The sequence below is a fragment of the Pinus tabuliformis genome, chromosome 9 (assembly GCF_031772625.1).
Source record: "Pinus tabuliformis cultivar Carrire ecotype Pingquan chromosome 9, CPIR1, whole genome shotgun sequence".
NCBI lineage: Eukaryota > Viridiplantae > Streptophyta > Pinopsida > Pinales > Pinaceae > Pinus > Pinus tabuliformis.
In genome coordinates, this window is record NC_142307.1 from 981,683,750 (window position 1) to 981,693,843 (window position 10,094).

The following is a 10,094-nucleotide window of genomic DNA, read 5'->3' on the forward strand; positions in this document are numbered from 1 at the left end:
AACCAGGACCTCCTTAGTTAGGAGCCTCTTCCCTTGCATATTATATTGAATCGTAAATAATTTAGTTAGACATAGGTTAGTTGCCTACTCCTGCATATATTGTGCTGGCATCATCACAAGCTTACGGGTTTCCCTGGTCGATAATTTATGCAGCAATTTAAGTCCAATAAATTGCCCAACATTTTGGTGAGACATTCCAAGAACTTGAACCATACAAAGATACGTTGGGAAAATTTCCAGCTACTTCAATGAATGAAGAGACCGTTTGCTGTTCGTCCCTGGACAGATTCTGAGCAGAATGTTAAAAATTTATTTAAGGTTTGGAGATTTATAGTGACCTTTGCAGATGCTGCAAACTCCGTAGACTCTCTTGCCAGAAATCGTGCCGTGGCCCTCTCATTAGCAGCTCTCTGTCAGGCAGTTGGAGCTGCGCGAGAGAAGTTGAGCGTGCTTGCTGATCTGCACAGTGGTAGCGCCCTTTTGGAGCAAGTTTATAATTTTTTTTTTTCAGGGCTTGATCTTGGGATGCACTGTCATTCCCATGAAGAGTGCTAGAGCGATGATTCTATAATTGAAATACAAGATCTGGTGTGGATCTCAGGATCTATTGCTGAAAGAGAGTCTGGCATGAGGCATTGATGCAACCAAGCAGAGGTATATCTATATCAGAGAGCTAATGTCGATATGTTTTTTTGAGAATCAGAGAAAGAGAGAGCAGTAAGCAAGAGGCAACAATCCAGACATGGGAAAGAAGAAAAGTTTCGTGAACAAGAAGAACTCTGCAACATTCCGTTTGGTTTACAGAAATTCACCGTCGACTTTCTCTGATCCATGGATTTTCACGCGAGTCGAGGAAGGCACAAGCTACGTTCCGGGCTTCACCAACGATGACCCTCGCGCCAATTTAGAAGAGGGAGAAACTGAATCGATCTTTGCAGATGCCGACAAAGATTCAGGCGAGGAAGCCAACATCAGGCCCAAGAAAGATGAATATAAGAGCACTCATCCGATTCCTCATGGATCGAACAAGGGCAAGGCCCTCTGCCTGATCACATCAGAAAAGAAATCATAGAGCTCGGTTTTACTGACGATGGCTACAATTATCTCATGCATATGAGGGAAATCAGGGCTTCTGGAGGTATACATGCTAGTTTGCAGGCAAAGGAAAAACACACAGAAATACATTCTTTGATATCCACAATCTGTGGCGGCCTTTCTTGAAACTGCTCAGACACAGGCCATGATAGTGGTCATGAATTTGAATTATTTTGTGAGCAAAGCTAGGGTAGCGTTCAGCGCTTCAGCGCAATCCCAATACCTCACACTCTCCATCGACCCTCCATGCGTTTTGGTTTACCATTTGATTTTCCATTTGTTTTGTTTTACGTTTGATTTTCCATTTGGGTTTTCTTTTCTATTTTTAGTTTAAATCTGTTTTGTATTTATTGTTAGATATTATATATTATATTTATTTTTATTTGTTTTGATTTATAGTTATCTTTTTAATTAATGATTTGATTTGTTTTGATTTATATTGGTATATATTTAGTTATAATTTTTTTTTTTTTTTTTGAGGTTTGTTATTATAATTAATATATTGATATATTAATTCTATTAATATATTAATAAATTATTATAATTGTATTTTGTTGTTATTTATATTTTTAAATTCATTGTATATATTAATATTTGTTAGTTGTAATTATGAGTTGTTATGTTTGTTAATTATTAATTAATGTTTGTTATAAAAATGTATTAATATATTAATATATTTTATAATTGCATTAATTAATATAGTTATAATTTCTTTTGTTATGTTGGTAATGTATTTTATTATTATGTTGTATGATTGTTTTAATACATTAGGTTAACATTGTAATGTTATGATTGTTAAAAAATAAAAAAATAAAAAAAAAATTATGTTAAGTGTTTTGTGATTGTTTTTGGCATAAAACAAAACTTTGGGGGCATGAAAATTGAGAGAATATGAAAATTACAGGAATTGATTGAAAGTGCAACAGTTGGTACAAGGGCAAAATTAGAAGAAAAAAAAAAGACAAAAACTTTTCACAAAATTCATGCAGGCTTGAAAATAAAGAATGGAACATTTGGAAGCATATTTTAAAAGAACATTTGGTGGATTATTTAAATGTTGACTAACTTGTTTAGAGTTGGCAAATTGATATTGTTGAATGCTTTTATAACATACTAATCTGCAGGACACAACAAAGTTATGATGCCAAACTTTTCGCCATGACACAAACAGGGAGTATAACATTTCCATGGTTATTTTAAGAATGGAATGATTTTAATATCATGATTAAGTCAAATTCGAAACTTTGATTGTCCTTAATTTGATTTATTTGGTATAAAATTTTTGCGTAAGAAACATGAAGCAAATGGCCATTTCTTCATGAGCACACTTATGTTTTCTTTGTACCAAGTTTTTTTACAGGTTACAGGATAATCAAGTGATCATAAGGAGATTACATTATGTGCACAATTAGTCTTCCAAAGACTAAGTCATGACATATTCCAAAGAAAAATCCAACTCTACAACCACTCCTTTGCAACTTCCTTTTTGCAAAACATTTTCCACCAATTGTCAATCCATAAAAGCATCCCATTTCCATATCCATTTTTCACAGCAAGAGTTCTTATTCATCCACCATGCATTTCCTTACATTCATTTCTTACAAGCTTATTGCCATTTCCATTGTCTTCACCATTCCCCTTCATTTCCACCAATAAAACTCTGCTTGAGTCAAAGTCCTAGAGTCTATGTATCATTGAAAAAACACCTAGAGGCTTGCATGCCTTAATGGCAAGTACTCTTGCCAATGAACAATGGGAGTACATTAATATCCCTTGTTCGTTGGATCTTGTAGGTGACTCGACCACGACAAATTTATTCGTACCTACAAAGATGTGTTAGGCATCCTGACTCCCATTGGAATCAATGGTGGGAGCTCTTGTGTTGGCTAGGGGCATTCATTAACGGCCACTAAGTCAACAACTTCTTGCTATGTTCGACATCGACACATTTAATCACATAGTAAGATTTGTGCCATCGAGCGTTGAAGACTTGAAGACCCATATTTTGTAGCAGATGAAGCCAATTTCCATTCATTGTATTTCCATCCATTGTATACATTGTATTTCACTTGAGGACAAGTGAATAAATAAGGCTGGGAGGGAAATGTAACTTCTATATTTTGTATACCTTCCAAGCCTTATATATTTTCAACCATATTCAGCAAGACTCATCAGATTCATCATCCAGCAGCAGATACAACTTTCAGCCATGTTCAGCAGACTCCTCAGATTTTTCATCTAGTAGCAGAGGATCCAGCAGCTGATACGACAATACAGATCCATCTTTTATCCACCATTTTCACAACAGGTTGCAGTCACACATGCACAACTCTCATCCATTTTTGGAAGGGTAAGTTAAGGTATGATATTTTCTAACTTTTAACCATTAAATTCCTTGAAAAGTTAGAATAATAATTTTTGGAAAAACTTCACTTCCTTTTCCCTTCTTTTCCCCATTTCACATAACTGCCCAAACCATCCGTTTAAGGGGAAGGATACACTTACATACATGCTTTGTTACATTCATATCCACATTCATATATCACAACCCCACTTAACCCCACTTACCTTCAAAGTATATTCACTATTACATGAGCATACAAATGACTTTGTCGGAAGTATTTAGAAGTTAATTGGATGTGAAAACAATCATGGTTGTTACACAAGAACCAACCATGACGCATTCCAACAAAAATACTCTGCCATTATTACATGAGCTTACAAGTGGCTTTGATAAAAGTATTTAAAAGTTAATTGGATGCCAACAAATCATGGTTGTTACACAAGAACCAACCATGATGCATTCCTACAAAAATAATCTGCAACAAAAATCACATTATCAATATGCAAAGATCATACATTGAATGCAACAAACAAAATATGGTTGAAACACAAGAACCAACCAAGTTGTAATTCATCAAAATAATGCTTTGCAAAAGTTATGTAAATAATATCATGCAGAGTTTAAGCCAAAGCTCAAAAAGTAATGTAATAGATTGCATGAGGACATGCAATACCATTGATTGCATGAGGACATGCAATATCTTGAGTTTGGGGGAGATGTTGGGCCTCAAAATAGTCCCTATTTTCACTCCATTATTCACCAATATTTTCACATTTTACCTTCATGTCACCTCCATTCCACCTCCACATCATTCCATTTACCTCATTATTGGATTATAACTATGCTTTTCCAAAGTTTATTAATTCTTAACATTTTAAAGTGAATTTATGGCTAAACTTTAGAAAATAAAATGCTTATACTTATACCTAACAATTAGAATGAGTTTGTTGACATGTGTAGGCACAAAGGAAGCTTCCAGGGCATCTTTATGTGGCCTTGAATGATCAAATTCGAATTTGATAAGATAAGCTTCATGGAGAAGATCATGGACCTCATGGAGGAGATCATGGAGGATAGGGTTATGTGTCATCATTGGTTGAGAAATATGTGGGTCAAAGGAGAGAATAGTGAGTCTACATTTATGAGGTTGTTATCATAAGTTTTTGTATAAATAGGAGTACCTCCTCCATTCCAAAGAGAAGGACTCTTAGAGCATTGTATCCAATTGATGATGGAATAGAATAAAGCTTCATTTTACATATATGTTCATTATGTAGTTTTAGATATAAGTTTTACATATATTTCCATTATGTAGTTTTAGATATAAATTGTGTGAATGTAGGATATGAATTTATGTAGTTTTAGATATAAGTTTTCTTAATGTAGTATATGGAATAATTTGTCTTGTTCTTAGGAGAATTGAGCTCACTCTAAAAGGATGAGAGAAACATGTTATTTCATATTAGATATTGTTTCATTTCATTGTTTAGATGTTTAAGGATTTGATTGGTGAATGAGTTTTGAATTAAAATCTTATCAGCATGTGAGAGAACAACCAAGGGTCTAAGTTAGACTCTCTCTCCATTTGATTTGCATGATAATTGAAATTCATTCTTTTGTTTTTATGTTTCAAGTATCATATGAGGAGATACCAAGAGTCTAAGTTAGGCTCTCTCTCCAATGATTTATATGGTAATTGAAATTCATTCTTTTTATGTTTCAAGTCATTTCATTTCTTATGCTCATGAATGACTCTTAGTTTAGTTTGGATTAGTACATGAGAGGACAATCAAGAGACTAAGTTAGTCTCTCTCTCTACTTGAATCTAAACAATAACTAAGTTCATTCTCTTGTCTTTATTTCAAGTTTCTGGTTTTATGAATGATTTCTCTATGATACTGTAGGGAAGGACAACCAGGACCTCCTTAGTTAGGAGCCTCTTCCCTTGCATATTATATTGAATCGTAAATAATTTAGTTAGACATAGGTTAGTTGCCTACTCCTGCATATATTGTGCTGGCATCATCACAAGCTTACGAGTTTCCCTGGTCGATAATTTATGCAGCAATTTAAGTCCAATAAATTGCCCAACAAAGCCCGTATTGGCCTTGACCCCTGGAGTGGCAGCGGAGGTGGACACCTACTCCCGCAAGAATTGGTGAATCTCCTCTCTGCACAGGGTATTAAAACTATTGAGCATATTGCAGATCAGGAACACACGGATATTTTTCACCAAGCCTGGAAGTCTGCTGAACACCTAAATCTACCTCCGAGATGGCGCACACAATGGCAAGATTTCTGTGCGGCCCTGTTGGAATCCCATATTAGAATTACTGAGGGCCCTGATGAGCTGATTTGGTATCAGGCCGAAAATGGGATGTACTCTCCAAAGGATGGTTATGTGCATCTAATCAATCAAAAGAAGCCCGAGGTACTTGACAGATGGTGGCAGAATATATGGAAACTTACAGCCTCACCCCGTTCAAAACTTTTTACTTGGTGTGTCCTCCGGAACAGGGTACCCACGGGTGAAATGCTTATGCGACGAGCCATTCATGGACCGACGAGATGCACACTATGTAAAGCCGAGTCCGAATCCTCTGTACATCTTTTTTTGAATTGCATCACTGTACAGCAAGTTTGGATCAACATAAAGGCTTTCATTCCATACAACGGGGATTGGAATGGCCCAGATTTGATCAGCGCATGGAATGACTGGATTAACCGACACAAGGGCAAGAAAGAGCAAAACCTTCCTATCATTGTAAATTGGATCATCTGGAAAGTTAGGAACAGTGTGATATTTGATGACAAGGTCCCTGTCTGGCCTCACATTGAAGCCGGCATAATCACAGCTTACAAAGAATTGCCTGAGCCGCCTCCCCCAAAGACCAGACGACCAAATCCACCTCCCATCATCGACCCAAGCTCCCCTTGGGCATTTTTCGATGGAGCTGCAAATGCTCTCAGCTGTGGGGGAGGTTTCATCCTCCACAAAACCTCCACTCATTCCTACCATATCAAAGCTGGACTGGGGGCTGGCACTAACAATTATGCAGAACTCATTACATTACGTCACCTCCTTCATTTTGCTCTTAGTCATCAATGCACTAGTATCAACATATTTGGAGACTCTCAGATCATTACAAACTGGTTCAATGAGATTTCTTCATGTCACGTGCACACACTCAGAGTTATTTATGATGAAGTTCGGCAGCTCAAAGAGGCATTTAATCATGTCACTGTTGCTCATATTTACAGGGAACATAATATGGAGGCTGACAAATTGTCCAAGGAGGCCACGCTGATGGATCGTGGATTATGGGAGATCATCGAAATTTTGGACCAGCAAGAACGAAAATACTACCATCGGCCTTACATAGACCCGGGATACCCTACAACGGGTCTACCCACCACTTAATATATTGGACTCAGCAGCAGCACTACAGATCACAGCATACAGTGCAGTTTTTTGGTTTTTTCATTTTTGATCAGACTGAAGGTTGCTGACAGGCAACAAAACTATTTTATAGACAAAACAGAATACAAAATGTTCATATCAGACATATGAAAATGTAAATTTTTTGTAAATTTTGTACAGATCCACAGCGATCATGGCATATGCAAACAGCATCTACATATGTAATCTTTTCATATTAATGAAAACTTTACGGATTTTTCCAGGGGAAAAAAATATATATATACTAAAAAGAAAGGCTTCATTTTTATTTTGTTATGTGACTTTGAGATATCCTAAAAAAATTAAATCAAAAGTGATTTTCTGCTTTAAAGGATTAAAAAAAAAAATATGTGGCCTCTGGCCCATTAATTTTTTTTTAATAAATCTTTTGATTTATTCTGGTCACATTAAAAAGTCTTAATTGATCATTTACCGCATTAACTAGTACTTCATAAAACTTAGCGCATGAAAAGGTTTTCCTAAGGACTAATTAAATTTGTCAATCTTTAGTTCCTTCTTGGTGTCTTTTTGTGCCAAGGTTAAAATCTAAAGAAAATTGTTGTGGTATTAATATTTTTCATTTCTCTATAGTTAAACATACTTAAATTTTTTGTATCTAAAGATTAACTACAGGAAAGTGGTAAATTTTCCTAGATTTGGGTCACTAAGCATAATCATTTTAATTATGGGGTTGGAATTGATTAGCATTTAAATTTCATGGTGTTTTAAAGTATTTGGATCTTTAGAAATTTGATTGCTAGAATATCTTGCATCTATTGAAATTGATTGTCATTGCTTGAATTATTTGATGTGTGTTACATGTTAGATGTATTGCGAATATTTTCAAGAAATTGTTAAAGTGCTCTGTCGTGGAATTATAATAGATCACATATCTTTGTTTCCTAAACTAAGTGTTTTTGAGTATCTGTTGACATTGATATTAAATTGCGAAGAAGTTTTTGTTCTCTTTGAGTTATAAATGTATCAGAAAGATTTGAAATAAGCTTGTGGTTTAATTGTAATATTTTTAGGGGTTTAGTTTTAAGTCTTCATCCAATAAAGCAAGCATTTAATTTTGGTGATTGAGGGCTTTTGCGACACAAGTTTTTTCTAATCCTCAAACCTAACTTCATCTCATCATCTGGTGCATTCGGGTTAAAGTTAGCTTTGCATAATAAAATTTACTTCCAAGCATAAGCTTGGTCGATAGAGATAGGTATCCATCCATCTTTGCTTGAGAAGCCTGCTTTTAATTAATACTTAAAACGGTGACCTTGCAGTCATCACAGCCACAGCTCTCTACAGCACCGGAGGCACCAAGTATGTTAGATTTTTAGGAGAGGTATCGTTAATCACACCTTAGTGTGCTTCACCTTATCTTCTCTCTACCAATTACTACGAAATCATGTTCAACACAGAAAGGATCAAAAGATTCACATTTAAATAGGAATTTAACTAAAATTAACCAAGATTCTTGCAGCTCACATTAGTTTTAGGATCTGCATTTCATATAAGATAGTCATTCATCTAAGAAACAGTTGCTAATCGAATACTTGGTCTTAATTTCCCTAACAAGATCGTTAACTCCATAAGGCACTCGTATCAATTGTTTAAAATCTAATCAAATCCTATAAGTTTTGCTAAATCTTAATCAAGTACTTGAATGCTTCACTTTGTGTCCCGAACTGGTTGGTTCCCAACTAGTTCTTCTTCATTCCATTTTTCCATAGGGTCTACCCCCCTTAGCATGTTGTAGGGAGACAACTTAAACATAGAGATTGGGGATCAGGGTGACAACCCCTGATCTAAGTCGTTGTCGTGGTGCCTAGACATTCTATGCGACAACACAACCCATTTTGAAGGAGTTGTGTAATTCTTGTTGTTCATGTTAGGTTCCTATACCAATAGGTATCATTTCTCATGACTGACTATGGAAGTGCCAAATATGATCATCCTTTCCATGCTGCAAAGGTTCCATATTTTGTATATAGATAGGGAAAATTAAAAAATGTAAAGAGGGTATGCCCTAAAAGAAGAATCAAAGTGCAAGAAGAATGAATTGGTCAGCAAAAAGAAAAGGAAAATGAACCCCAAGGAAAGACCAGGAAAGTGGCCAGTCAAAATGCCACTACTATCTTATTTGAGCAAAGCAAGTTCACAAGGTGCAAACACTGTTTCATCACACCTAATGGATGGCCCAACAGTTCAATCTGGGCCATTCCATATTTAAATTTCCTGCTGTAGAATAGAGAATAAAGATCTGTCCAAACAGTTCAAGCTTGGCAGATCATTAGCTAAGTAGAGAAACAAAGGGTCTCAACTGTTTAATCTGAGCCCTTGGAAGCAATAAGGGTAGACCTAGATAGGAGGGCAGTCAAAAGAAAAGAGCTAAATCAGGGTTTGCAAGTTCAAGTGCACCCAATCAAAAGGAAGAAAAAATGGTAGGAATTGTAGAATGGGTAAGTAGATTGAAGTTGCAGAAACAAGTCTATCAGCAGTGTCATCTCTTTCAATATGGTCTACTTCATGGATATCTCTAATGCCATGGCAAAGGTATGATGACAGATCTCATGTTGCATGTCTAACATCCTCTCTTCTCCCTCACAACAAACACTCACTAACATCCCTTAAAGAGATTGGGATCTGCCCAAACTCTTAACTTCACTCCATTTTTAGAAAAACTTAAGTGAAACTGCAGGTTTGCTTGAGATCCAAAAGCCACATTTCTTGTGTAAAAGTTTTGTTTCTCCTAACACCCTAAAGCCTAGGTGGTTCAGTTTCATGTACCTAGTGCTTCCCTTCATATTCATATTAATATTCTAACTCTATTATATAATTCCCCTTATATCTCCCCCTCCCCTTATTATGTATAAAAATACACCAAAAAACCCAAAAATATTGTAAATACCCCGCCCCGGCCTAATATGGCTATAAAGTTTCTTTCGGGAGTCATTGGTCCACCTGGGACCAATAACAACCCACCATTTGGCACCCTGGGATTCGTTGACCTCCGGTTGAACGAATAACCATAGTTGTTGCGCAAAAAACATCGGAATTTGATTAATCAAACAACCGCATTCATTTAAACTTCTAACCCAAAGTTCATAACCCCTCGCACAAACATTATAAAATATTAAATATGTGGGCGGGTCCGCCCGCCATATCATACTAGCACCTGCGCCTCCCGTCAACCGT